The sequence below is a fragment of the Meles meles genome, chromosome 9 (genome assembly GCF_922984935.1).
Source record: "Meles meles chromosome 9, mMelMel3.1 paternal haplotype, whole genome shotgun sequence".
Classification (NCBI taxonomy): domain Eukaryota; kingdom Metazoa; phylum Chordata; class Mammalia; order Carnivora; family Mustelidae; genus Meles; species Meles meles.
In genome coordinates this window covers 56,704,942-56,713,607 of record NC_060074.1, presented here as the reverse complement: position 1 = coordinate 56,713,607, position 8,666 = coordinate 56,704,942, and the positions used below count along the sequence as shown (strand labels likewise).

At 40.8% G+C, this 8,666-nt stretch overlaps 1 protein-coding gene across 1 annotated transcript in view; it reads right to left on the bottom strand.

Moving 5' to 3' along the window:
• Positions 1-6,685: 6,685 nt before the first annotated feature.
• Positions 6,686-8,666, bottom strand: part of DAPL1 (death associated protein like 1) — a 35,884-nt gene continuing 33,903 nt past the window's right edge. Inside the window, exon 5 of the transcript XR_006820220.1 lies at positions 6,686-6,745. The gene's annotated coding sequence lies outside the window, so the exon portion shown is untranslated. The remainder of the gene's footprint in view (positions 6,746-8,666) is intronic.

Below are 8,666 nucleotides of genomic sequence, written 5' to 3'. Positions count from 1 at the left end.
CGTACTTATTAGAACCTTACCAAAAATTACAGAAGCAGTGTATGCGTACTAAAAATAATCCAGATTATACAGAAGTATAAATGGTGCAAGATTCTTCCCGTCCCATACTCCTCCACACCCATTCTCCCTGTGGTAATTATTATTAGCAGTTTACTGGGAACCTTTACAAACTTTTTAAAAAATCAGATGTATTGAAGTGTAATTCATATGCAGTAAACTTTACCCTCTGTGATGTATAAATGCGTGCAGTTGTGGAACTGATACCACAATTGAGTTAAGGAATGTTTCCATCACAACAAACATTTCTCTTGTGTCCCTTTCAGGTGACCTCCTTCCCGACCTCCAGCCCTGGCAACCACTGATCTGTTTTCTGTTCCTATAGTTTTGCTTTTTTCAAGAGGGTCATATGGATGGAATTACACTGCCTGCAGCCTTTTAAGTGTGGCTTCTTTCACTCAGCATAATGCATAGGAGATTTGTCCATGTTTGTATGTTACTGAATCGTTATTTTGTCTAGTACGTGGAAAGAGGTTTTGTTTCCAAAATAGAGCATGCTATACCTAGAACTTATATATATATTATATATAATATTTTATATTAGAAATATAATGCATTTATATTATAAATATAATATACAACAGATAATAGATATAAACATAAATGTATATGTATAATGTATATATATATAAAAACATAAATGTATAAATGTTTTTGTTTGTTTTGCCTAAATATTATAACCCAACTTCACATAATTTATTAAATCTAGATCTAATTCTTCCTGTCTCATAGCTTCCCAGTAATTCCATCATATATTTGCTACATAATCGATTTCACTGTTCTTCTCTCAGTGGACATTCAGGTCACATCCAATTTTTCACCATTTCAGGGAAGTATAAAAATAGGTACCAGTAAAACACATACTTACTCATAATTTCTTGTGTATATATAGAGGTATTTCTGTAAGATAGATTTTTGGAAGTGGAAATGCTAAGTCAAAATTCAGGTACATTTAAAATTTTAATAGATACTTCCAAAGTGCTCCCTCAAATGATTGTATATATTTAAATTCCATAAACCCTGTTTGTGAGTATCTTTTCCCCCAAAACCTCACCAACAACAGATATTAATCCTTCGAATTTTTGTTGATCTTATTGGCAAAATGATGGTATTACTGCATCTCTCTCATCCCTAATGAGATAGATCATTAAATATACATTTAATAACTATTTAACTTTTATCTTCTACGAAATGCCAGGTAATTGCTTTTGTCCATTTTTCTATTATATTGTCATTCTTATTTTATTTATTTATTAAAAAGATTTATTTATTTTTTAGAGAGAGAGAGCAAGTGGCGGGAGGGACAAAGGGGGAGAGGGAGTCAGTGTGGAACCCAACACAGGGCTCCATCTCACAACCCTGAGATCATGACTTGAGTCAAAACCAAGAGTCTGATGCCTAACTGAAACGGGGTGCCTGGATGGCTCAATCCGTTAAGTGTCTGACTCTTGATTTCAGCTCCTGTCATGATTTTAGGATTGTGAGATCGAGCTCTGTGTAGGCTTTGTGCTGGGCATGCAGCCTGTGTAAGATTCTCTGTCTACCTCTCCCTCTGACCCTCCCCACCCCCTCCTTGCTCACTTTTCTTGCTAAAAAAAAAAAAAGAGAGAGAGAGAGAATTTGAAGGGTTCTTTATATATTAGGTAGACTGAAATGGTTTTTTTCTAGTCTGCTTGTTTATAGGGTCTATAGAAACTGTTCATTTTATTATCAATTATGTAACATCTTTCTGTATGATTCCTGGATCATATCATATATAGGGAAATCTTTCCACCCCAAGATTTTTTTTTTAAGATTTTATTTATTTATTTGACAGAGATCACAAGTAAGCAGAAAGGCAGGTGGGGGTGGGGTGGGAAGCAGGCTCCCTGCTGAGCAGAGAGCCCGATGCGGGCTCCATCCCAGGACCCTGAGATCATGACCTGAGCCAAAGGCAGAGGCTTAACCCACTGAGCTACCCAGGTGCCCCCAAAAAAATTTTTTTAAGAAAAATCCATGTTTTCATCCACAAAGGATGGAAACAAACAAAACCTAGATCTTGGTTTGCAAAATATTATTTCTAAATAGTCTGAAATAGCTGTAGGGACTCTAGGTCTTCAACTTAGGCCTGGGGGGCAAGGCTAGCCTGCCTTCCTTCGTTGGACCTCTGGGGCTTACCTGTGCATCATATTTCTCCTTTCTCCAACAGGAGCAAGCTCAATAACAAAGTCCGAGACTAAAAATGCACCCCAAGATTTCAAAGCTATTCTCAACTCCAGAGTTTACTAATCTTTTGCTGAGAGACATGTAAATTGTTTCAAATTTTCCCCATTATAAGCAATACTGTCTTGAACACCCTTGTACGTATCTCTCTGCCTTTGAAGAATCTTGCAATCTTGTATATTTTTTCCTTCTATGTGAGCATTTTTATGTTTTTTGGTAAGATTTCTTTTTCAAGATAAATTTCTAGAAGCTGGACAAAGGTTAGGCTTATGTCAAATTTTATTTATCTGAGCTCCTGGAAGCCACATCATCAGACTATTTGGGGACCTTGTTCTATGAGGTATTCCCGCTCTTCCATAAATCTTTGGTGTCTCTCAATCTATGAGCTCTTTCCTTTCAACCTACAAGTATGCTCTAGACTCACACGTTCCTAGAAACAAAGCAAAATAAAACAAAATCACTTCTCTTGAGTCTGCATTTTTTTTTCTACTTTTCATATCTCTTTTCTTCTTAGCCAAATTGTTGACTAGGTGGTCCACCCTTCCTCATCATCCATTCATACTGTCCATTGCCGTCTTTTTTCCACCCCTTGTACTCCACTGAAGCTGCTGTGGAAAAGACACCTTGGGACCTCCTGGTGGTCTTCTCAATTTCATCTATTGACCACTCCCTCCTCCCTCTTAGTTGTCCGTTTCTGCTTCCATGACACCAGCTCTTTCCTGGTACTCACCTTCTTTCTCCATCTCCTTTGGGTTCCTTCTACCAAGGCTCACTCCCTTAACTTTGGTGTTCCCACTTTCCTGTTCTTGATCCAATGCTCTTCTTTCCATCCACACCCCTACCCCACTGACTCTATGTATGTACTCTCATTAACTTAATGCCAACCACACATGTAGGCTGAATAATATCCCTTAGCTATATCCAAGTCCTGATCTTTGGAGCCAATGAATGTCACCTTATGTGACAGAAGGGACTTTGCAGTTGCAAATAAGTTAAGGTTCTTAAGATGGGGAGATTGTAATCACAAGTATCCTTACAAAAGGGACACAGAGGGAGACTTGACAATAGAAGATACAAGCGAGATTCTACAGTGCTGGCTTTGAAGATAAATGAAGAGCCACAAGCCAAGGAATGTAGTTGGCTTCTAGAAGCAGAAAACAGTAGGGAAAGTTCTCCCTAGAGCCTCCAGAAGGAACTAGCCCTGCTGACACCTTGACCTTTAGCCTAGTGAGATGGATTTTAGACCTTCCACCTTCAGAACTGTGAGAGAATAAATCTATATTGTTTTAAAACACTAAGTTGGTGGTAATTTGTTACAGCAGCCTCAGGAAATGAACACAATGCCCAAATTTATATCTCTAATGCCAGAACTCTCTTATGATTTTCAGGGTCATAGCTGCATCTGGCTGTTACCTTCAAATTCAACTTGACCTAAACAGGTCCCTCCTCCACCTACCTTTCCCTGTTTCATTTAAGGGAACCGCTATTCCCCAAGTCACACAAGTCAGAACCCAGCGGTCTTCCTGGCCTTCTTTCCCCTACATCCATCAGTCAGCAAGTCCTGTAGTGTTTCTTTCAAATATGCCCCCTCCTCTCCATCCCTATAGATTGGATTGATCCCCTCCTCAAATCCACCTTCCAGACCAAAGCTAAGATGAGCTTTCTAAAAGGCAAATCTGCCCAACCTCCATCCTTTAACAACTGCCCAGCATCAAGCCCCAGCTCTGGCACAGACCATACACGGCCCTCCGTTTTCTAGCCACATCTGTTAACACCTTGAACTCTAGTGACATTGAGCCGTTTGCCATTTCCCCATCTGTACTAGCTACTTTTGTGTCTTCATGAAGCTTAATGACCTGCCCCTCTGCTGCCCCAGCCCTCTTTCTCTGCTCAGCATTAACCTGTCTTTATAATTGAGCTCATTTTCTCTAATGAGGCAGGGCTCAGTGTCCTTCCTCTGTTCTCCTGCAGCATTTTGTGTGTGTCTGCTACAGCACAGCAGTGTCCACATGAAGGGGACATTCTTTCTATGCATCTTGAAGCCAGGACCAGTGTCTTATCCATCTTTTCAATAAAGCTCGGTAGTTTGTACAAGGCGTAGTAAATGTCTGTTGAACTGAGCAGAATTGCACTATGGGCAGAAAAAAAGTATTTCATTTGCTCATAATATTTCAAAACTTTAGAAAGTTCTCTTTTATAAAAGCTTAATCTCTTCTGACAGTTCTGGGCTATAGCCACATAGAGCAAAAAGCAGGAACACAAAACTAACATTGTCTGAAAATTCCCAGAGTGAGGTATTTAAAAAAGGAACAAGGAAAATATAAGTACACTCTGTGGTCAGCCCATCTTTTCAGTGTTCTTTCAAGAAACATATTTGAAATTTTATTGTTCCTTGATGTTCAAAACTGGTCAGAATATTTAAGAAAATGTCTTGGTACTTTGGATTTGACCTTTGACAAGCCCAAAAGCTGACTTTCTGAGTCAGCTGTGAAAGGTAAATGCAAAGCACATACGCTTTAACCCACAGCCAAGTCCTAGGGTTGGGCACACATTCTGTGTAAATAAATGAAGCAGCTATTATAGCTTTTTCTTTATAAACAAAGATAATATCCTACAGCGATAGAATGGAGAGATCTACATGATATACTGCTGGGTGACGAAAGCAAAGCACAGAATGTTGTGGACAGCACAGCCCATTTTCTGCAAGGAAGGGAGGAATAATATATTTCAGCATAAATAATCACTGGAAAGATAAATCAGAAGCTAATAAATGTAGTTATCTGCAGATGTGAGGTAGCTAAGTGGATGGGGATGGGGTAGGAGTGACACTTCTCAGTCTCTACCTTCTCATAGTGTTCAGATTTTTTTTTTTAAAGATTTTATTTATTTATTTATTTGACAGCGAGAGAGAGAGAGAGAGATCACAAGTAGGCAGAGAGGCAGGCAGAGAGAGAGGGAAGCAGGCTCCCCGCCAAGCAGAGAGCCTGATGTGGGACTCGATCCCAGGACCCTGAGATCATGACCTGAGCCGAAGGCAGCAGCTTAACCCACTGAGCCACCCAGGCGCCCTGTTCAGATTTTTTTAAAAAGATTTTATTTATTTATTTGAGAGAGAGAGTAGGACTGTGGGGAGAGCAGCCCAGAGAGGGAGAAGCAGCCTTCCCACTGGATGGGGTGCTGATGTGGGGCTCCATCCCAAGGCCCCAAGACCATGACCTGAGCCAGAGGCAGATGCCCAATTGATTAAGCCACCCAGGCGCCCCAGTGGTCAGATTTTTCAATCATATAAACATATAATCTATTTAAAATAATTGTAAAAATATTAAGTAATATTGCCAAGATGATATGTTACTGTTTGAGAAGCAATAGTGTATTTTTAGTTCCTGGCCTAAAGTCTTCTTTTACTTTTAACACTGGATTTAGAAATAATATCAGATTTTTAAAAAATTACAAAAATAAAAAGAGCACAAGGAAGATCTGTGTGTCCTTTACCAGATAAATTTCTTATTAGCATTGAATCCCATATGAATATACTCTAGCTATGATCTACTTCTCATTTTGTGTCTGAACCATCTGAAGTTCATGATCTTCTACTTCTAAATATTTCCACACTTTTTTTTTTAAGATTTTATTTATTTATTTGACAGAGATCACAAGTAGGCAGAGAGGCAGGCAGAGAAAGGGGGGAAGCAGGCTCCCTGCTGAGCAGAGAGCCCAATGCAAGGCTTGATCCCAGAACCCTGGGATCATGACCTGAGCCGAAGGCAGAGGCTTAACCCACTGAGCCACCCAGGCGCCCCTCCACATGTATTTCTATAGACTCTAAGCATAGTACAGTGACCAGGTTCCTGAACTGGCAATGATATGATGTGAACCAGAGAGTCTTCTTGTGGAAACAGATGTCTCCTAAACCTAAGACCCATCTTAACTTTCACATTGTACAAAGTGGACTTCAGGCCATCTACTGTTACAGGTGAGGAGCTCATCAAACACTTCCCATAGGTTCCCAGTCAGTCTCAAAAGATCAATTTTTCCTTCTCTTGTTGGTATAAATCAAGCCATTCATTTCTAAAAGCCTGAAGCTTCCCCAGTGTCCCAAATTTTAAAAATTCTACATGCTCTCATTATAGCTCAGTAACAGGCTTGGAAGAAGATTCCTCAATTTTACATTGTTTAAAAGGAATTTTTTTTTGAAGATTTTATTTATTTATCGACAGACAGAGATCTCAAGTAGGCATAGAGGCAGGCAGAGAGAACAGAGAACAGAGAGCCCAAGGGGCTTGATCTCAGGATCCTGGGATCATGACCTGCACTGAAGGCAGAGGCTTTAACCCACTGAGCCACCCAGGTGCCCCAAAAGGAATTTTAAAAATATAAATATTACCTATTTCGAATCCAGTTGTTTGTTTCCTTCTGCAACAGTGGTAAATGTGGTCAGGTTCTGGGCTTGCATTTTTTGTCTCTGACTTTGTTACTGAGCTTGCTCCTGTTGGAGAAGGAGAAATATGGATGGGCAGGTAAGCCCGAGAGGTCCAACGAAGGAAGGCAGACTAGCCTTGCCCCCCAGGCCTAAGTTGAAGACCTAGAGTCCCTACAGCTATTTCAGACTATTTAGAAATAATATTTTGCAACCCAAGATCTAGGTTTTGTTTGTTTCCATCCTTTGTGGATGGAAACATGGATTTTTCTTAAAAAAATTTTTTTTGGGGGTTGGTGCCTGGGTAGCTCAGTGGGTTAGAGCCTTTGCCTTCGGCTCAGGTCATGATCTCAGGGTCTTGGGATTGAGCCCCTCATCAGGCTCTCCGCTCAGCAGGGAGCCTACTTCCCTCCCTCGCTCTCTGCCTGCCTCTCTGCCTACTTGTGATCTCTCTCTCTCTGTCAAATAAATGAATAAAATCTTAAAAAAATTTTTTTTTTTGCCTATTACTGGTATATACAACACCTTGATGAAAATCCTTCTGTTAGTATATATCTCTGTTAATTTGTTTGATGATTTCTTTTTTATTTTTAAGATTTTATTTATTTATTTGACAGAGAGAGAGAGAGAGATCACGAGTAGGTAGAGGGCCAGACAGAAGGGAGGGGGAAGCAGGTTCCATGCTGAGCAGAGAGCCGGATGCGGGGCTGGATCCCAGGACCCTGAGATCACGACCTGAGCTGAAGACTGAGGCTTAAACCCACTGAGACACCCAGGTACCCCTGTTTGATGGTTTCTGTAGCATAAATTTCTGAACGTGGGGTTGCTGGATCAAAAAGTGTGCCTCTATTTTTGATGTTTAATGCCTCCTGCCAAATTGTCCCCCTGAAAGTGTGCTACAATTTACAGTCCCACTAACAGTGTGAACAAGAATGTGGCGTCCTACTCTTAGGACCCACCTGGTCTCTGGAAGCTTGCAGTTCACAGTCCCTGTGGAGACATCAGACTGTCTGGGTTCACATCCTACTTCTGCAACATACTAGCACTCTTTTGTAAATGATACAATCTTACTAAATATTTCCTTTTCCCTTCAAGGGAATGATAATAACACCCTTCTCACATGAGATACTGGCACCTGTTACTTCTTCTAGCTCCTGTCCAAGCCCCAAGAATAGCCTTTCAGCTGCCTTGCCTAGTCTGAGGCTGGGGCCAGAGCCAGGCACCAGCACTGTGGACAGTGAGCCTGAGGATGGGGCCACGGCAGGGAGCTAGAATGTGCCACCTCTATTACTTTCTTTAGGTGTGTCATGACACATGACTGAGGATTCAAAACCAAGTTTTCTGGTTTTGTTTTGGGGTTTTTTTGGTAATAGTTTTTTTTTTTTTTTAAGATTTATTTATTTATTTTAGAGAGAGAGAGTGAGAGAGAGAGCGCGCACAAGTGGGAGGGGCTGAGGGGAGAGAGAATCTCAAGCAGACTCCAGGCTGAGCAAGGAGCCCAACACAGGGCTCTATCTCATGACCCCAAGATAATGACTTGAGCCAAAACCAAGAGTCGGATGCTTAACCAGTGCAGTCACCCAGGTGCCCTAGGAACAGTTTTTTTTAGAGGTAATGTATATATCATAGAATTCACCTACTTAAGTGTATAATTCAATGGCATTTAGTATTTTCAGAGGTGTGCAAGCAACAGTGCAATCAATTTTGGAGTATCTTCATCACTCCAAAAAGAAACCCCATAACCTTTAGCTGCCACCATCAAACTTCTGCTTCCGCCTTTCCCCCAGCCCCAGGCGACCCCTAATCTACCTTTTGTGTCTATAGATTTGCCTATTCTGGACTTTTCATATAAATGGAGTTTTACCATATTTGGTCCTTTGTGACTGGCTTCTTTCCCATAGCACGAAGTTCTCAGGATCTGTCCATGCTATAGGAGGCTCCCATACCTCATTTGACAAATAATATCCCCGTGTATAGATATACTACATCT